Below are 20,751 nucleotides of genomic sequence, written 5' to 3' on the forward strand. Positions count from 1 at the left end.
TAATTGGGCTTCCTGCTTCTACTGTCTCCCAACTACTGATTCTTCTAGAGTGCTTTAAGTTAAAAAAGGAGATCGGGGCACCTGGGTGGCTCAGTCGGTTAAACGTCCGATTTCGGCCCAGGTCATGATCTCATGGTGCGTTGAGTTCGAGCCCCGTGTCCAGCTCTGTGCTGACAGCTTGGAGCCTGCTTCGGATTCTGTGTCTCCCTCTCTGACCCTCCCCTGTTCATGCTCTCTCGTGCGCTCGCACGCTCTCTCTCTCTCTCTCTGTCTCAAAAATAAATATTAAAAAAAAAAAAAAAAAAGGATGTAATATCACACATCTACTCAAAATTCCTTACCTTGTCTCTCCAGGCCCTACATGGCCTTGATCCTATTAATCCTCTAACCTCATCTCCCTCCTTTCCCCTCCCCCACCCCACTCTGGCTTCACCCATCTGACTTTTCCTTGAACAGGAGAAGCTTATTCTACCTCAACATAGAACACTTGCATTTTCTGCTTCCTTACTTTGCTTAGATATTTGTTTAAATATCAGATCCTCCTTAGACTTTTGGTTAGCATCCTATTGAAAATAATTTCTCCTTATATACTTTCCTCCATCCCCATCATGATACTATGAAAAATAAATTTGGGGTGTTTTAAAATCAAGTATAACTAAAGCACTTGACAACAATATGGAAGATGGAAGGAGGATATTATTCAAGAAAAAGCACAGATATTTACGAAGGTTAAACTCTGATAAAGCAAAAAAATCTCCAAAAGCAGTATGGCAAAATGCAAAATCATTATGACTCTAGAATAAATTCTTAAGGAAGATACAGTAAAGCACAGACCGTAAAGGAGTGAATGGAAGCACATTCAAATGTTAAATGTTGACAAAAGAGGTCATAATAATCAACTAGACTACTAAACCCAACAGAAAAATGGGCAACGGATATGAATAGACAGTTCATGGCAGAAGTAATCTGAGTGGTCGACATACAAATGAAAAGGTCCTCAACCTTACCAATGACAGGGAAATGCATATTAAAACGATAAGATACCATTTCCCTAAGAGTCTGGCAAAAATTAGAAACTAACTTACTAAGGGTGGACAGGATGTGGGTAAATCAGAGCTCCTGTACATGGTTCTAATGGTGTGAACATAATTTAATACACTCATTTTGGAAAGAAATTTCTAAATTATCTAGTAAAATTAAACATGACCTAGAAACTTCATTTAAAGCAAATTCCCCAGAGAAATTCTGATACATGTGCACAAGAAAATTGCTATGGACGTTTGTAAAAACTGCAAATCATTTACATGTTCATTAGGAGGAAAATGGGAGTAATTAAGCTGGAGCATACCCATACACGACGATATTACTCAAATGTTAAATCATTTAGCTCCACATGCCTTAATAGGAATAAATCTCCAAACAAAGTCAGAAAAACAGTTGTAGGTTAGCATGACTTACCCACAGCAGAACTTCCATTTCTGGATGAGAGGCTCAGGCAATAAGTCCCAGCAGTAGTATAAAGCCATCCACGTAAAATTATTAAAACACATCAAAATACTATTTTTTAAAAGCCCGTATATATTAAAGCGAAGCTGGGGATAACACAAAACTAAAGACCAATGGTACCCTCTAGGAAGGCAAAATGGAAAATAGGGTCCCTAATGGAAAATAGGATCCCTAGGAGAGGGATCAAGAGAACTTCAACCCTTTGTGTAATATTTTATTTAACAAAGTTTGAAACAAACATTGGGTGATGTTAAGTGATAAATCTGGGTAGCAGATATTTATCACTCTTTCCAGTTGTAGATTTCATGAATGAGGAAGGAAAAAAGAATGCTAAACAATATAATGCAGCAAGTAAGGAGGAACTAACTGAGGCTCTTAAAAAAACAGAGTTTCCCAGTCTTATAAAAGCCAATCTGGTAAGGAGATTAAGTATCCCAAAATAATGAACAAAGAAATTAAAGAAATTTCTATTTTCATTCCAATATATGTTCTCTAAAAAAAAAAAAAAAAATCCTAATATGTACGGATACAAAAGAATCACTGACAGGCAAGAAACCGTACTTGTTAGAAAGTGTGATCAATTAAATACAGTGATGAATTCTTTGCTACTGCTCCCATTGAAAAGGGGGTCTAATTTCCCTCACTTAGAAGCTGTGTTGCCTTTTGACCTACTTGATCAATACAATGTGGCAGAAGCAAGGTCTTAAGACTTTTAATACTATGTCGCAAGAAGCCTTGAGGTTCCTACCCAGGATCATGGAGCTCTAGGAACACGAGAAGCAGCAGCCAATCATCATATAACAAGTTTCACTATTCTGGGACCACCATATTAGGAAGCCCAAGCTAGCCCCATTGGAGGAGCTACGTAGGGGAGGGAAAAAAAGAGACATGCCTCACCAGCCCTCATATGATCCAGCCATCCAGTCCAGGTATCACAGATGTGATTGAACAAGGGGTGCCTGGGTGGCTCAGTTGGTTGGGCGTCCATCTTTGGCTCAGGTCATGACCTCACTGTTCGTGGGTTTGAGCCCCACGTTGGGCTCATAGCTCAGAACCCGGAGCCTGCTTCAGATTCTACGCCTCCCTCTCTCTCTGCCCCTCCCCCACTCACACTCTGTCTCTTGCTCTCTCTCAAAAACAAACATTAAAAAAAAGAACAAAAAAGGAAAATCTTTTTGAGAACACCAGCCCCAGCCACCAGTTGACTGAGACCTTGTGCAAGAACTGCCCGGGAGAGACCAGTCAACCCACACAACCATGAGACACAAATTATTTTTAGGCCACTATATTGTGGAATGGTTTTGCAAAATTAGATAACTGGAACAGAAAGGAAGGTCCAGGCTTAGTTTTTTTTTTGAAATGCTGAATTTGAGATGTCTACATGTCATGGAAGTAGAGACATCCTGCAGACAGATGGACACATAGTAGTGGAGCCCTAGTGAGTCATCTTAATACTCATGAATGCAGTGCTTTGGTCATACAGTGCATTGGCCCCTGGGAATGCCAAATGCAGTAAAAACATACCTGGACCTCATGAACTCAGTCTGATAGAGGAGGGAATGAGGCAGATCTGTGCTATGATGCCAGTGAGCAAGCCCAGAGAACTACAGGGAATCAGACAAGAAGCATCTTGATGCCTTGGCAGGGAAGGGGGTGGGGGGTGAGGGGTGCAGAAAGGATTCTTCTAGAAGAGGACTGCTTCCGCCAGTTCTAAAGGACAGGCACTTGATCTCAAGCATGATGCTCCTTAAGGAAATAAAGATGTTGACAACGGGGGTAGTAGGGCTATTGATGAATGCCATCATTTCCAGGAACTGGAGGCCAATAAGTAGGCAAATTGCACTGCCTTGGCAACTGCTCCATTAGGTAATTCATATATTAATCTCCGAAGGACACAGAAAGGACCCTGCCTACATTACTTTAAAAGCTATCAGAAGAAGAAAATAAATTAAAACAAACTGTAAGATATGATATGCAAATTCATGTACTCATTTGTTCATTTAGCATTTTCCAAGGTCATGTTTCATCCCAACTCCCCCTGTACTAGTTACTCTCTGACAAAAAAAAGATATTAAAGCCACGGTTTTGCTTTTTGGGAGAAAAGTGTTTTTATAGTTCAAAAAGTGCTTGGACTTTATAATCACTGTCTGAAGTAGACCCAACTATTCCCATTATGTAGATATTAGTACTGAAACTCAGGAAGACTGAGTGACTATCCCAAAGTCACTACCACAAACAGCAGGATTTAGACTCAAATACAATAATCTATTCCTCTTACCACAGTTGCCCCTTGTTTTGAGGAGGTTCCACGGGAGCAGACAAACATAGTAAAAGTGTGAAAAGACCATTGGAAAACTGTGTGATCAAGTGAAACGGCCCAAGGAAAAAACAGGCATAGACATGGGATCTGATGGAGGAAGGACTATGAATGCCACCTTTAGTGACAGTGAGTTTTAAGCTAGATTTCATGTAAAGGGATAAACTTGTTTCAGTGGGGAAGCGGAAAATGTGTGGACCACAGAGGCAGCAGTGTGGTGCTAGTTTAGCGGGGATGAACCAAGGAGAAAAAACAGCTCCTGCGATGTAACAGTTACTTATACCCATGGTTCTCCACCGGCGATTTTGTCCTCAGGGGACATTTGGCAATGTGTGAAGAGATGTGTCATTTTTACTGCCGGAGGAGGGGGCAGTGCTACTAGCATCCAGTGGGTAGAGACCAGGGATGCTGCTAAATGTCCTACAACACACAGGACAGTTCTCCACCACGAAGAATTTTCTTGACCAAAATGTCAATAGCTGGGAAACTATACAGGTTGAGAAATCCTGACCTACACATATTTACCCCATTGTGTTAGGGCTTTCAAGAGAAATAGAACCAACAGAGTGTGTGTGCAGGTTGATGGTCACTCCTGGGCAGTTCTCGCACAGGGTCTCAGTCAGGTATAATATATAGAGAGTATATATGCGTGTGTCTATTGAGAGAGAAGGACTTGACTCATGTGACAGTGGGGACTGGCAAATCTGAAATCTTGAGGGCAGGCTGGAAATTCTGAAAGGAGTGGAGGTCACAGTTTTGAGTGGGAAGACACTCTTCCCTGGAGGGGAGACCTCAGTCTTCCCTTGGAAAGTCCAACTGATTCAGATGAGGCCATTTAAATTATGGAGGGCAAGTTGCTTTGCCCAAAGTCCATTGATTTAGAGGTTAGTCACGTCTTCAAAATCTCTTCACAGTAACATCTTGATTGGTGTTTGAGCAAATATCTGGGCACCAGAGTCTTGCAAACCTGACATATATAATTAATCCATCACACAAATTTAACTCTCAAAATCCTATGAGGCAAAGATTTTATTCTTGTTTTACAGATGAAGGAAGTACAAATAAGACCTACAGATGGCCAACACACACATGAAAAGATGCTCAACATCACTCATCATCAGAGAAATTCAAATAAAAGCCATAACAACCTATCACCTCACACCTGTCAAAGTGGCTAGACTCAGACAAGAAACAAAAAGTGTTGGCAAGGATGCGGACAAAAAGGAACTCTCTTGCACTGTTGGTGGGAATACAAACTGATGTAGCCACTGTGGAAAACAGTATAGAGTTTCCTGAAAAAATTAAAAACACAAGTGCCATATGATCCAGTAATTCCACTACTGGGTATTTACCCAAAGAACACAAAACCACTAATTTGAAAAGATGTACCTATATTTATTGCAGCATTATTTACAATAGACAAGATATGGAAGCAACCTAAGTGTCTATCCACAGATAAATGGATAAAGAAGATGTGGTATACACATGTAGCAGAATACTGCCGAGTCATAAAAAGAATGAAATCTTACCATTTGTGACAACATGGATGGACCAAGAGGGTATTATGCTAAGTGAAATCAGTCAAAGACAAGTATCATATGGTTTCACCTACATGTGGAATCCAAAAAAGCAAAAACAAAAAGCAGAAACAGACCCATAAATGCAGAGAACAAACCGATGGTTATCAGAGGGGAGGGGAGGTTGGGCAAAATGGGTAAAGGGCAAAGGGAGACACAGTCTTCCAGTTATGGAATGAATGAGTCACAGGAATAGAAGGCACAACATAGGGAACATAGTCAATTGTACTGTGATATGTGGTGACAGATGGTGGCTACACTTGTGGGGAGCATAACATAATGTATAGGGTTGTGGGGTCACCATATTGTATACCTGAAAATAATGTAACACACACACACACACACACACACACACGTAAAGGAAAAAAAAAAAGGATGAAGGAAGTAAAATTCAGAGAAGTTAATGAATTTTCCCATAGTTACACAGCTAATACTACTAACAGTTAACATATTTTGAGCACTGTGAGCAAGTGTTGTGCTAACAGCTGTTGTTAATCCAATTAAGATAGCTGCTATTTTCAATCATTTCCATTTAATGGACAAGAACATGGAGACAGAACAGCGATGTAAATTTCCCAGAGCCAAATAATTTTTAAGCAACAGAGCGAGGATTTGAAGCCAGGCAGTCTGGCTTTAGGTCCCATACCCTAACCTGTGTTCCTCACACAGAATTGCCAGGGAGGCCAACTGAAACAAACTGTGGGGCCCCATCCTGGAGACTGAATCAGTAAGTCTGGGATGGAGCCAAAGATGTGCATTTCTAATCAACTCCCAGGTGAATACTAATGTGGCATGCCTGGAGACCTGCTTTGAAAATAACCATGCTCAAGTACTATGCTTTAAAAAAAATTTTTTAATGTTTATTTACTTTTGACAGAGAAAGAGAATGAGAGAGAGAGAGAGAGAGAGAGAGAGAGAGAGAGACTGTGCACGTGCGCACAAGTGGAGGAGGGGGAGAGAGGGAGAGAGGGAGAGAGGGAGAGAGAGAGAGAGAGAGAGAGAAAGAGAGAGAGAGAGAGATACAGAATCCAAAGCAGGCTCCAGGCTCTGAGCTGTCAGCACAGAGCCCAATACAGGGCTCAAGCCCATGAACTGTGAGATAATGACCTGAGCCAAAGCCGGACACTTAACCGAGGGAGCCACCCAGGCGCCCCTCAAGTACTATGCTTTAAAGGACAATCAGGACTGGGCCAAAATGCATGCATGCCTCAAACATCCCTGAGGCCCTGCTATAGACAAGTGCAGTGGTTCTGGTCGCCAATTCATACGTGTGTGTATATTGGGGGGTGTGTTTCACACCTCCAAACATTCTCTAATAACAATTGGGTATCCTACGATCCAATGCAATTCTGATACTATCCACCTGGAAATCACCTCAGATCCCACAGGTTAAGGACTCAGTCCCACAAAACTCCCCCACGCCACCCCTACTTCAGATGCCAATGGCAAGTCCAAGTTGTTACCTGTGCTTCTGACCAACGGGCTACACATCAGAGGTTCCCATGACCCTCTCGTGGGATCAATTAATTTGCTGTCATGGTTCACAGAACCCAGAGAAACATTTTACTTACTGGATTGTCAGCTTGTTGTGAAAGGATATAACTCAGGAACGGCCAGATGGAAAATAACCATAGGGCAAGGCATGGGGGAAAGGTGAACTTCAATGCCTGCTGTGAGTATGCCATTCCCCCAGCATCTCCACACGTTCAGCAACTGGAAGCTCTCCAAACCCAGTCCTTTAGGGGTTTCTGTGAAGGCTTCATTATATAGGCGTGGTTGATTAGGTCATTGGCCATTGCTGATTGGTAAAACCTCCAGTCCTCTCCCCTTCCAGAAATAAGGGGGCGGGGCTAAAAGTTCTGACCCTCCCTTCGGGGTTGGTTTCCTTGGCAACCAGCCCCCATCCTCAGGTGCTTTCTAAGAGTCACCTCATTAACGTAATTGGGGCGAGTCCCTTTCCACCAAAATCCAGTGGTGGTGGAAAGGGATTCATGAATAACCAGGCACCATTTCACCTTTACTGCTCAGGAACTGAGGACAAGAGACCAAATATTATAACCAAAGAAGCTCCCATTACTCTTATTGCTCGAGAAAATCCAAGGATTTGGGGGGCTGTGAGCCAGGAACTATAGATGAAGACCAAAATACATATTTATTATAAGTCACAGTATCACACTAGGTAACAGAGATAAAACGATGACAAGCCAGTCATGGTCCCTGCCATCAAGACTGCTCCCAGGCCTGGAAGATAAGTCTGTGTAAACAGAAGGAGACCAGGCTTTGATGGGGCACCCTCCTAGGGGCAGAAGGTGCTCCCAGCAGGGGCCCCTCCCCTGGGTGTGGGGTCAGGGAGGACATCTCAAAAGAAGCAGATGGCTAAAGTGAGACTTGATGTAGAAGCAGGAATTAGGAGATTCTAAGGGGGAAAGGAAGTGTGTCCAAAGCAGGGGGCAGCGACTAGCACGCGCCGGCAGAGGTCCAGATGGGAAGGAAGGGCTCGCACATTTGTTGAAACAAAGGTAGTTCAGCAAGTTAAGTCACAAGATTTTGCCTATATCTCCTTGGCATATCATCATACAATCTGTACATCTTCTGTGCTTCACTTTCTTCATCTGAATAATAGGGATGAAAGCACCGTATTTCTTGGATTCAAAGTGCACATTTATCCCCCGTTCAAAAATCCATGAAATCAGAGTGCGTATTACTATAGATTTGTACATTTTCTGGTACATTTCCCCTTCCTTGAAAGCTTTTGGGCAACTGATGGTGTCTCAGAAATAAAGAAATGTGAGTTACTTGTACCTTACACTCCTAGGGCTAAGAAATTACAGACTATCAAACGAGATTAAGTGGCTCTCGGCCCAGGTTGCAACTTAGGATCACCTGGGGAGATTTTCAACTCTACCGATGCCTCGGCTCCATCCCCAGGAATCCTGATTTAACTGATGCAGAATAGGGACCTGGTGGGTATTTTTCGAAACCCCTGGTGACTCTCATATGCAGCCAAAATTGAGAGCTGATACGCCCTTATCCTACATGAGGGGCTGGCAAACTACCACCTTGAAGCCAAATATGACTCTCTTTTGCCAAATAAAGTTTTACTGGCACACAGTCATACCCATACACTGACATGTTATCTCTGGCTGCTTTTACACCACAATGGCACAGTGGAATGGTTACAGCAGAAACAGTGTGACCCACAAAGCCTAAAACGTTACTTTCTAGCTCTCCACAGAAAAAGCTTTGCCAACCCTTGCCCTACACTGTTTGCTACTCAAGGTGTGGTTCTTGGCTGAGCTTCCTCAGCATGACTGGGGGCTGACTGGAAATGCTGAATCCCAACCTTAGAGAATCAGCCTGTAGTGGAACAAGATCCCCAGGCAGTTTGTGTACACATCAAAGTTTGAGAAGCCAAGCCCCTGCCCATTTGACTCCTACTTAGGCCTCATCCTCTAGGCCTTCCTTGCAATACTACTTATGCAGGGAGGTCCTCTCCTCTCCTTATAGATTTGCTCTCCTTGGCGATTTTTCTCTCTCATGGCATCTTTTTAATTTTCTTCATAGCACATCATCTCAAATCTGTGAGTAAACGTTCATTTGAGTGTTTATCTCATTCATGTTTGGCCTCTCACTAGACTGGAAGCCTCAGGAGGGTGAAGTCTGGGTCTCAGGACAGGAGAAAGTGCTCTGAAAGGTACAAAGTACATTGAGTGCTGCTTCCAAGAGAGAATAATGAAAAGAGAAAAGGTAATGTTGCAAGTAGCTTGATGGGAACGAAGAGAACGGATTACTATGCAGACCAGGGAGGGTGCAACCTAGAAGGTCCTGGATGATGAGCAGCTAGTAGAATTAATTTCCTCTTTTTGTATTCCAGGGTTAGATATTAGTATTCAGTCACACAGAAACACTGAAATTCTTTGGTAAACCTCTGCAGACCAAGGATCCAATTTTACCAGCTGTTCGTTAAATGAAATATATATATATATATATATATATATATATATATATATATATATATATATATCTTGGGACTTTAGAAAGGCAGCAGTCCAAGGATATGATCATTGCTTGAGAAAGTTACATTTCAGGCAGCTTTTCCCTTCCAAGAGAACCGAGGAAACTCTTAATGGCATCCTATTCTTTCTTTCCTCTTAATCACAGCGTGCCTTAACTGATTTATTTTTTCAAAATGCCCTTGGGGAGTGAACATTTTTGAATGGCTAACTTTTTATGTGGAGATTATGCACACCAGCTGCTCTTGTCTAAGCTTTAGTGTCTTTCAAAACAGGACACAGGTCAGATGACTTAGGATGACCAACTTTGGGTGCTATGTATAACACTAAGAGTGGGATAAGATCAATGGTTTTCCTGGAGAAGAAAACAAGCTCAAAGGAGGAAAGAAGAAATGTCACAAACTCACGTTGCCTCCAAAGAGTCTCAAAAGTGATTAGAACAATGCCTGCCTCAACAGACAAGTCAGCCGTTGCGGACATTTGTAGGACATTTTGGTAATCCCTCCCTCCCCAAATGAAAGAGCATGGTGTTTGGGAGGGGCTCTAGTGCAAGAGGGAAAACAGCCTGAATGAGGAGTGTGGAGACATAGATTCTAGTCTGAGCTGAGAAACCTTAGGACAGTCCTTTATTATTTAAAAAAAAAATTTTTAATGTTTATTTTTGACAGAGAGAGAGAGAGAGAGAGAGAGAGACAGAGCATGAGTGGGGGAGGGGCAGAGAGAGAGGGAGACACAGAATCCGAAGCCGGCTCCAGGCTCCAAGCTGTCAGCACAGAGCCCAACGCAGGACTCGAACTCACAGACCTGTGAGATCATGACCTGAGCCGAAGTCAGATGCTCAACTGACTGGGCCACCCAGGTACCCCCTTAGGCCAGTCCTTTAAACTTAACCTCTCAGAGACTCATTTTGCTCACCTGTAAAGTAAGGTGATTTTAGTATATTTACCCATTCACTTATTTATAGGCACAGTGTTAGGTAGTATGTAGACAAAAAAAAAGTAAAACCAGACATGGTCTTTGTCTTCACGGATCTTCCAGTCCATTGAGAGAGTTGTTTTCGAAAGAGTTACATCAAGTGTAAAATTACAACTATGTTACACGTTGTAAAGAAGAGATTTCTCTGAGACTCCATAGCTGGACCATCAGTCAGTCTGGTCAACAGTACCTTCAAAATATATTCCAGATCTAACCACTTCTTACCACCTCCCACCACACCCATGCCTCCATTGCTTCTTGTTGCCTGGATTACTATACTAACAGATCTCCATGCTTTGACCCTTGCCCTTCTTCATACATTCTTCACACAGGAGTCAGAGTGATCTTTCAAGGCCACACATGAGGTCAGTATTTCCCTGGTCAAAATCTCCCACGACTTTCCATCAGGCTTAGATTAGACTCCCATGCCACACGTATGGCTCATGGGCTCTCCATGACACTGGCCATGCCCCACAATCTCCAATATCATCCTCTTCACTCTGCCTCTCGTGCCCTTCATTCCAGCCACACTGGCCTCCTTGCTCTTCTTGAATACTCCCAAGTTGTGTCTGCTTGGAAACATCCTTTCCTTTCCCCTAAGGCAGCCTCGTTTCATTCCTGTGTTCACTCAGGTCTCTGCCCAAATGTTACCTCCTCAGAGAGGCCTCCTGGCCACCCCATCCAGGACAGCCTCCCATTTTGTCAGAGCCAGTAACTGGCCCCCTAAATAACTGTTGCTTTTTGTTTTGTTGTTGTTGTTGTTGTTGTTTCCCTGGCGTTTAACACCACCTGGACGTTCTTTGTGGACTTCTTTATTGTCTATATCCTCCCTGGAGGAGGGACTTTGTCCATCTTGTTTTCCATCACCTAAAATAAAGCTTATACATGAAAAGGTACTTAATGTATTTTTGGATTATTATATACTGTGATGAGATATAATAGGGGAAATTGATAACTCAGGAAAGGCTTCCTTAAAGGACTGCTGTTTAAGCTAGTATCTAGAGGAATAGTGAGAATTAACTCAGGGTGTGGTGCTCCAGAAGGGAGGAAAATTTGTGTAAAAGTCCTGTGGTAGGAAGGAGAACAGAGCGGTCAAGGATCAAAGGAAGTCCAGTATGAATAGAACACAGAGCAAAGCATGGTACCTGATAAGGCTGGAAAAGAACTGGCCAATGCATGGCTTTGCAGGATCTGTCTATGATTTCTGTCTTTATCCCAAGATCAGTGGGAAATCATCAAAGGGTTTTAATTGTGGGGAAGGGTGGGGGAGGAAGCAATCACTTTGTTTACAAAAAAAAAAATAGTTGAAATGATTTAAAGACCCATTTTTGCTCTGAAATTCTAGGATTCTATGAAAGTCAAACAGCAAAATGAGAATGGACTTTTGAAAATATTAACCAAAGTCAATTTCAGTGACAGAGAATAAAGCTACTGAGTTTTGTAGCTACTCAAACATCATCTCTTTGGGACTTTATGTTCATGCTGAGTTCAGCACTCTCCCTTTCTTCCCTCCCCTAAAAAAAGAGTCAAAATTTCTACTTACCAGTGAAAATATGACTTCTGAACTATTATTCTAACCATGCAGGGATCTAAGTTGAGCATCAACAATGGAAGCTTCTAGGCTTTTGAAGCACACATTTTTTTTTTTATACTTTTTTTTGACATTTTTGAAGCACACATTTTTTAGCTTACCCAGCCAAATAGGTAGCAGTGTCGAGGACTGGGTTACCACATCCTGAATTCAAATCCTCCACTAGCTAGTAACTGATGCACCTTGAAACCTCGGACCCTCATCTGTGGGTCTGGTATGTTCCTCACTGAGTTGTTGCAAGGATTAAATGAGATAATATATATAAAGTGCTTAATAAGTGCTGAGGCAATTGACATAATGCCCTCGGTTTGGAGTATTCAAAGATCTGGTGAGTGAACCCAGAGCCATCCATCTCCTTCTACTTGGGCTGGTTCTGGCCAGGTCACCTCTTGCTTACTGGCTGAAGCTGGTGACATGGCTACAGCTCTGAGTGCAGGGCACATGCCTCCTTTCTCAGTGAAGAGTTTAGCAGGTATGCAATGTACAAAATCACAACCTCTCTTTCAGTGTCCAATGCACTACCCAACTCAGTAACTTTTACAGCTGCTGATTGAGATGACAATGGAACACCTATGTCTAATTGCAACTCTCTCCATGAAGAAACTGAAAGAATAGATGGGGCACTGAGATATAAAATAAAGGAAGAGATAAATGAAAACCCTCAAGTTTTAGGGAGAAAACAGACACCTACCTAAAGTATTTTGCATCTAGGGATACATATTTATGGATTTATGAGGCGGGTCTCTAACAGACAACACCATCAACATCAATTTACCTATTATTCTTAGTATAATGGCTGTTAGTTACAAATGACTACATGTGCCCAAATTGTTGGGATATGTGGAAACAAAGAAGATTTACAAACTGTGTGTTGAAGACAGGCAGAGCACTCCTGGCTGGTGAGCTTGAAAGCATTTGCTATAGACTTAAGTAAGTGTGCCAAAGTGGTAACTTACCAAATAATACGTAAAAATCTTTAAATTGTGCTGATAGCTCCCTGAGGTGCTATTACTCTAATTTCCAACACAATTATGTCTTTAACTCACTCCCCACTAGTAAAATCTAAAAAGTTCTTTGCCTTAATCATTGACCAGTACAAATCCATTAATTTATTTAGTACTTGCCTCTGCCCAGTTAAGTCGCCTACAAGCATGCATCAGGGTTTGTGAACATTTTCATGACAGGTCCCGGGGGGCCCAACAATTAGGCGCTTACTGGTGTTATAGGATCATGAAAATAATAATGGAAAAGGGGGGGGTGGATAAAGAAGGAATTGCAGTTGGGAATCGTTTTCTAAGGGAAAGCTCTTGGATAAAGCTCCTCTGGTTAGAAACTGGATTAATGGCATTAATCCAGGGAATACAGATGTTGAAGCTTGAGGATAAGGATTGTTTGGAAGAAACTATGTGAAGGAATTAGATACCATTATATATTATTATGTCAATTTCATTTCCAAAAACACACTCCATGCACAGTTTGAAAGGACATCTGACAAGCAGGATGCTTTTGGCTAAATGACACTTTCTTTCCACTGGGTTTCACTCAAAGCCCTTAGTATAGCAAAGTGGCCTTTTAACTTATACCTCCTGAAATGTGGCCTTTACTGTCTCAGAACACCACAGGGTCAAGAAGCATAGTACTTATAAAATTCTAGGTATTCAAAGGAACTATTATTTACTGAGGGTCAACTATGTGCCAAAAACCAAATATCCATAATCTCATCAGGTCTCCCTAATCATCCTGTGCTTGGATATGGTTTTTACTTTAGATGAGGAAAGTAAAGTTCAGAGAGCTTAAGTGACCTGCCCATGATCATCAGCTAGTAAGAAACCTAATCTCAGCTCATCTATTCATACAACAGATATAGCTACTAAGTGGCTAGCTCTGAAGATAGCTTAGTGAACATGAAAGATGAAATAATCACAGTTTAGTTGAAGAGCAATATGACTGGAAGCCTAGGGTACTGTGGGAACCCAGGGCAGGGTACCTCCATACCAGAGATGGTCCAGTAATGCTTTCTCAATGGATAGACATATTAGCTGAGACTTCACGGAAGAAAAGGAGTGGGCCAGATTCAGAATCTAGAGAACACTGTGCTAGGTAGGGGGAATCCAAATGCAAATAGCAGGAGGTGGGAGAGAGCAAGGTCTTTTTAAAGAACTTGTGGATAAGGAGAGAAATAGAAAGGCATGAGAAAGGAGAAGTAGATAAAGTTAGACTGTGGGATGATTCTCAACCATGGTAAGGATTTTGGATTTTATCCAAAGGCACTGGAATAAACAGAGGAAAGTACAGGTTTTAGGAAGCTCACTAAGGCTGAAATATGGGGGCAGTAGGTGTGCTAGAAGGTAGTTGTTGTCTGGGGGAAAGAAAGGATGGTGTTTGGGAACTAGGAGCACAGGTGACAGGGAGATTTTTTGGAAATGAAATTGTTAGGACTCGGAGATTGATGAAATGGGACTATTGAGGAGGGCTGAGAGAAGGACAGGGCTTCAGGACTACTCCAGAGTCTTCTGGTGGAGCCATTGGGTTGTGCCATATGTAGGAAGAGGGGAAGGTGTGTGGGTAAGATAGTAAATACCATTTGGCACTTGTTGGGTTTGGAGTGGAAGACGTTCAAGTGCACTGTGAGCAGTGAGATATCTGGGTCTGGAGTTCTGAAGAGAGATCTGGCTTGGGGGGATAGATTAGGAAGTACCTGGCAACTGTATGGATAATTTTATATGTCAACTTGACTGAACTAAGGGATGGGAAAACATTATTTCTGGGTGTACCAGTGAGGTGTTTCCAGAAGAGATTAGTATTTGAATCGATAGAATGAGTAAAGAAGATCACCTTCCCCAAAGCAAGTGAGCATCATGCAATCCATTGATGACCTGAATAGAACAAAAAGAAAGAGGGAGGGCAAATGTGCTCTTTTTGCTTAAGTTGAAACATCCATTTACCCCTGCCCTCAGACATTGGCCCTCCCGGCTCTCAGGCGTTCAGTCTTGGATTGAGTTACACTACAGGCATTCCTGGTTCTCCGGTTTACAAATGGCAGATTATAGGACTTCTCAGCTTCCATAATTGTGTGAACCAATTCCTATAATAAATCTCCTCTTACATATTTCTATGTACCTAACTAATGATCTGGTTTCAATGGAGAACTCTAACACAGTAAGCAAATGGTGACCAAACCTGAGGGAGAGATTGAAACACCCAACGGAAATATAGAGAGGGCGCTTCCATATTCACAGAGCATGTATTTGAGTTGCTTCTCATAACCAGCAGAATACACTTTTTCTCTAATAATGGGGTCACCTGAGTCCTTACTAATATCTCCCTCCATGTCCCCACAACATAGCTCTCAAAGGGCTGACAGGAATCCAGGACTGGGTCAGGAACAACAAACTAACTGTCCCAGATACAAGTGAACTACCAGTGGCTAGGGACAAAATTCTGTTCTTTAGTGTGGAAATCAAGAATTCCATTCTTGATTCAATTTTTGGCTAGAGTGGAATCTATAGTATACTTCATACCTAAGACACTGCATTTACTGAAATAGCTAACAAACTTAGGGTAGTTAGCTAACAAGATTAGGGTAGTAATCTGCTTTCGCCAAAAGCAGATTCTGGACTAGAATTTGTGCAATTACTTTATTTAGCAAGTGATCTCTGGAAGCACTGGTAGAGGAGCAGGGGAGTGAGACAGAGAAAGGAAGGAAGCCAATGTAGAATTAGTAGTGGACAGATAGGTTGTCACTCTTGGCAGCTGCAGCTCAATCCCTTGGGCAGAACCTCTGGAAGAATATACAGGTCATACCTCAAGGGCTGCCTTCCCCAAGAGAGAAGAAAGCTGGGATAGTCACCAATATACATGTGTTACTGGGTGAGGGGTTGCTCCCAGGGGTGTTAACTCCCAGGCCCTTCTGGCCTATTCCACATGACTCGGGCATCCTCCCAAGGCCAGAGAAAGCCCTCAGGTCTTCACAGGTGCTTGATGTAAGAATCCTGCAGTGTTTACCAAAACAATGAAAGCAGAGGGAATGGGGGGGGCGGGGAGCTGTTCTGACGTCATCTGCTAGCCAGTGGAGAAAAGCCTGGACCTGAGAGAAATCTGTTCCAATGTGTAACATCATCTTCTTAGTATTATAGAGTCTAACTGTCCCAGAGAAGTGTGAAAGTAAATGTGCTTATAGAGTTAAAACTACACATGCTGGCTCTGGTGGGGTGGGGGGACCAAAAGATGGCACATGGGCCACTTGACACACTGTGGGATTATTTTCCACCAAATGGTAATAGTCAAATGTGACTATGACTCGCTCATGATCTTCAAAGTTCTATTGTATTTGGACTCATGTAATGGAGACTTTTAGTCAGAATTTCTTGCCAAACATTAATCAACTTGTTTTTAAAGAACTCAATAAGTGATTAGCTTATGGTTTTTCAAGCCAACACAAAAATCTTTGCCAACTAAGTCTGGCAAAATCTTTCCTCTCTAAAGTCTAGGATACAGTACTTAGAGCATTGCAAAAACATTTTAGAGTCAAATCAATACCCAATCCTTAGTTGTAAATGGTTGGAGAATGGTTAAATGTATATTTATTATGTCTTTGTGACTCGAGGAGAATGTTGAGGCTTCCATTCATAATACACAGTTAGTCAGCATGCTGTATCTTTCTTCCTTCCTCTCTACTGCTTGAGCATTTGGGAGAAAACTTTCCACTCGTGGCAAAATTAAACCAGTAAATTTCCTTGAACTTGTTATTTGGAAACATAAAAAGTATTCGTTTTTAGGTTTATCTCAGTCAATGAAGACAATTCATAAAGGTCAGATTTATAGTCAGTTGCTTTTTGCTTTAGCAAAACTGTGTCTCAGAAGATGAGACACAAGCAGAGGTCATGCTGCATCCTTAATCTCGCCTGAGGTTTTGCATGTTAGTGGATCTCAAAGGGCAATGGCTCCAGATTTACACAAGATGCATACTTCAGCCAGACTTTTGAAATTTTAGGTCATTCATTTATCACTTATTTATTGAGGATGTACTAATGCCAGGTACTGTGGAAGCAAGCGTTAGGGATGCTGAGAAACATAAGAGATCTTTTCTTGTGCACATGGTTTATGTTAGCCAAACAATGTCCATTTTTACTGGTTCCCTTCCAAATTCCCCTGCCAGGGCCTTGAGGTCACCCCAAGAAAAGGCAAGTTTGGAAGGAGGGAGAAGAATCAAGACAGGATGTGAGACCAAGTCTCTCTAACTATTCCTTCATTAAAGAGTCTGGCCTTCAGTTAATTGCTGTTTTGTGGGGGGGAAAAAAAAAAGAAAAAAGAAAAAATGTGCCTTTTTAATAAATATAAATTTTAAAAAATGTTTATTTTTGAGAGAGAGAGACAGAGACAGAGTGTGAGTGTGGGAGGGGCAGATAGAGAGAGGGAGACACAGAATCTGAAAGAGGCTCCAGGCTCTGAGCTGTCAGCACAGAGCCCGATGTGGGGTTCAAACTCGGGAACAGCAAGATCATGACTTAGGCCAAAGACGATGCTTAACCGACTGAGCCACCCAGGAGCCCCTATCCTCTGTGCCTTTTAACTCTCCACTCCCTTAAAGAACTTCAGGTTGAATTGGGGTCTTTATCTTAAAATTCTGAAAAGCAGAAATTGCCAAAAACAGAAAGGTATTTTTGTTATCACAGAATCACGATCCAAAGAAACTGAAACACTGAGTGCACTTCTCACAGCCTTCCACTTGCAGGAACAATTTGACTTCTCTAGAAAAAGTTTCCTGAAATTGTAAAGCATAAGATACGAAGACACACACAGTGAAATCAGGGTAGGAACAACTCTCAAACATCTCTTCCAGGACAGCAGCACCAGGACTTGAGTGACAGGTCTTTCCTTAAGTGATCTCGACAGATTGGAACACTTCCAGGGGGAAAGGGAGATTGCGATGTTTGGCGAGTAACACGTTTCCATTAATCATGTGTTATACTCCATGGAAACAAGGTATTTCAGTGAGGTCAAAACATGGAGTAAAATTGGGCCCAACATTAACTGAATTATTTGGAACCCTTCTATTTGCTTTGATCTGTAAGTGTTACCATCATCATCACCGCCACTTTCATTTACTGAGCACTTACGTCTGGCATTGTCTAAGGATCTTCTTTTTCCCACACATCCCTGTGAGGTAGGGAGGTATCACTGTTCCATGTGACAGGTGCGAGAAGCCTCAGAGAGGTTAAATGAATGTCCCGACTAATCTGAAACTTGAATCTAGACCTGTTTCAGAGCAAAGCTAAACCACTTCCTACTTTAAATAACAAGGACAACAGCAAAAAGGTCAGGAAGAGAGGAAAAAAAGATATTGGCCAACATCTGATCACCCCGGAAAAGTCTTATATTCATGACATTCATAAAAGTAGTATAGAAAACCGAATCTTCATACTTACTTCTTGGGACTGTAGAGGTGACCATTCTTTGGTCACAAAAACGTCCCCATTGGTCTTTACAGAGACTTTTATTTATTTACAGAGGGTATAGGTAGCAATCACATATTTTTCTGAAATTCTAGCAATGGGGATATTTACTGACAGGGAATTTTTTTTCAGCCATTTTTAAGACTGTTTTAGACATCAGACTGCATACAATAATACGTACATAGATGAATAAATAACACACCAACTTTTATTCACGATTCTTATAATGTAACCTTCATTTGGTGACTTGATTAGCTGTTCTTAACACTGTCTATGCAAATAAATAAATAAATAAATAAATAAATAAATAAACAAATCTTTTCTTTACAAACATCCAATGATTCAAACTTTTCTGAAATTCCAACTATCTGAAGGGAATAGGAAAAATGGAAATTGCAAGTATTTATATTTAATGATGGTCTTTTAAAAGAATCACAAGAACATTTAGTAAAATTAAAAGGCTTTTACCACTTAAAAAAAAAGCTGAACATCCTTCAGTGGGTGTTTCACATAAAGCCTTTTATGTAAATCATAAAGTTTGATTTCACACTGCACAAGATCTGAAATCACATGGACTTCCTAGTGCCAGAAAAGCCTTCTTTTCAGGTTTTCTTGGGCACTTCTAATATTTTGGAATAAAATGAGGGAGGAGGAAGGAAACTGACAACTTTTACAAGGAAAAAAAATTAACGCTTTAAACTTTAAAAGTTTTTTAAAAAGTGTTTTAAATCACTTTATGCAGACTCTTTAGGATTTTTATGTTAAGTGATCTCACCTATGGGGACGCTTAACAGTAAGTTTACATTGTAACTTCAAAATGGCATCCTTGAAATTCTTGTATTAAAAATACTGCTCATTAATAGATCCTTCCTTTAAAAAGCAACATGACTGCTGATTCTGTAACTATAGAAATTCTTAACAAAGGACTTCTAATATTCTTGTATCTCAAATCTTAATGATTTCTGCCAACATCTCTGATATTCCTTATCACCCCTCGCCCCTACCAAAACTTTTTCCCCCACTGGCAAAGATCATCTTTAAATATCTCCATAGAGTAGATGCCTAAAAGGAGAAATGAGTGATTTTTACCACGAAAGGAAACAGAAGAAATCAAGAAGAAATCACTTTCTCGTTCCAATGTTTTTCCCTCTTGCAGCTTGCCTCCTCCCCTCAACAAAATTATTTGAACATTTGATATTGAGCCAGGTAGTTGGGGTTCCACTCACTGCAGATGTTACTAAGCATTCATAAATGGGTGCATTTTTTTTCTTTCTCCCCTTCCCTGAGACAACAATAAAAAACCCAACCATCTTTAATAAATTTGGATGAGGTATACAGAAGCAAAAGTACAGACTGGGTCTGCACAGACTTGGGAGGGACTTTTTCCCCGACCCAGGCTGGTTAACCTCATTCATCCCTCCCCATAGTCCTGGGTGCCTGCCACACACCGGCCCCTGCGCTGGGTTTGGGGACAATGTAGGGTCCCCAAGGCACCTTTCGGGCTTCAAGGCACATGCGTGTGCAGTGGGGGACAAGGGACCCTGAGCAGAGAGTGACAGCAGAGTAGGTTGTATGTTTGCCTACAGAGGGATGCAGGAAACTAGAAGATGGGGTGAGAAGGGATAACTGCTCTGAGGATGTGAAAAACGCAAGGAGGCGATTTCGAGTTTCTGAAATTCACTTCTTTCCTTTTCACCACAATCTTCACGCAGCTCCCTCTCCATCTGGCCGGTCCCTCCCCTGCCACTACTAACCACTTGCAAACGGCTTCAGGACTTACCTCGGGGCACTCAGCCCTGCACTTGCCAAGCGCTGCGTGGGTTTCCTCCGCGCGCGCGCGCGCACTGAGCGCACCGAGCGCACCGCCGGGAGCGCCGCGCCCAGTGCCGCCGACCGCGGGGCGACGGTGGGGGCCTCGGGAACTCGAGAAGGAACCGGCGACGACGCGGGCAGCCTCTCGCCTCCCGGTGTCCCGCAGGCGGGCGGCAGCTCCCACATCCCTCCTTGCCGCTATATAAACGTTTCTCCCCGCCCCGGCCCGACCCTTCCCCGCCCCGGCGGCCCCGGGTCCAGCGCACGTCCCCTGGGAGGGGGGCGGGTGACGGAAGCGGGAATTGGGGGTTAGGGAGACTGTAATTGCCCCCACCAACTTCTCCCGTGCAGGGAACCCCGACCCTCAACTCTAGACCCGGGGAGGGTACTGAGGGCGGGGAGATTGGGGCGTTCACCGTGCGCGCCTTCTCTGCGCCCCGCGGAAGGATAGTGCGCGAGATCGGAGGGCAGAGAGACTGCATTTCTGCTCCTACTGTGGGAACTG

The 20,751-nt window shown here is 42.4% G+C and overlaps 1 protein-coding gene across 1 annotated transcript in view; it reads right to left on the reverse strand.

The window, feature by feature from the left end:
• Positions 1-20,424, reverse strand: part of COL6A6 (collagen type VI alpha 6 chain) — a 164,366-nt gene extending 143,942 nt beyond the window's left edge. Inside the window, exon 1 of the mRNA XM_078432352.2 lies at positions 20,215-20,424. The gene's annotated coding sequence lies outside the window, so the exon portion shown is untranslated. The remainder of the gene's footprint in view (positions 1-20,214) is intronic.
• Between the last annotated feature and the right edge of the window lie 327 nt (positions 20,425-20,751).

Source organism: Panthera onca, chromosome C2, assembly GCF_046562875.1.
Source record: "Panthera onca isolate mPanOnc1 chromosome C2, mPanOnc1 haplotype 2, whole genome shotgun sequence".
NCBI lineage: Eukaryota > Metazoa > Chordata > Mammalia > Carnivora > Felidae > Panthera > Panthera onca.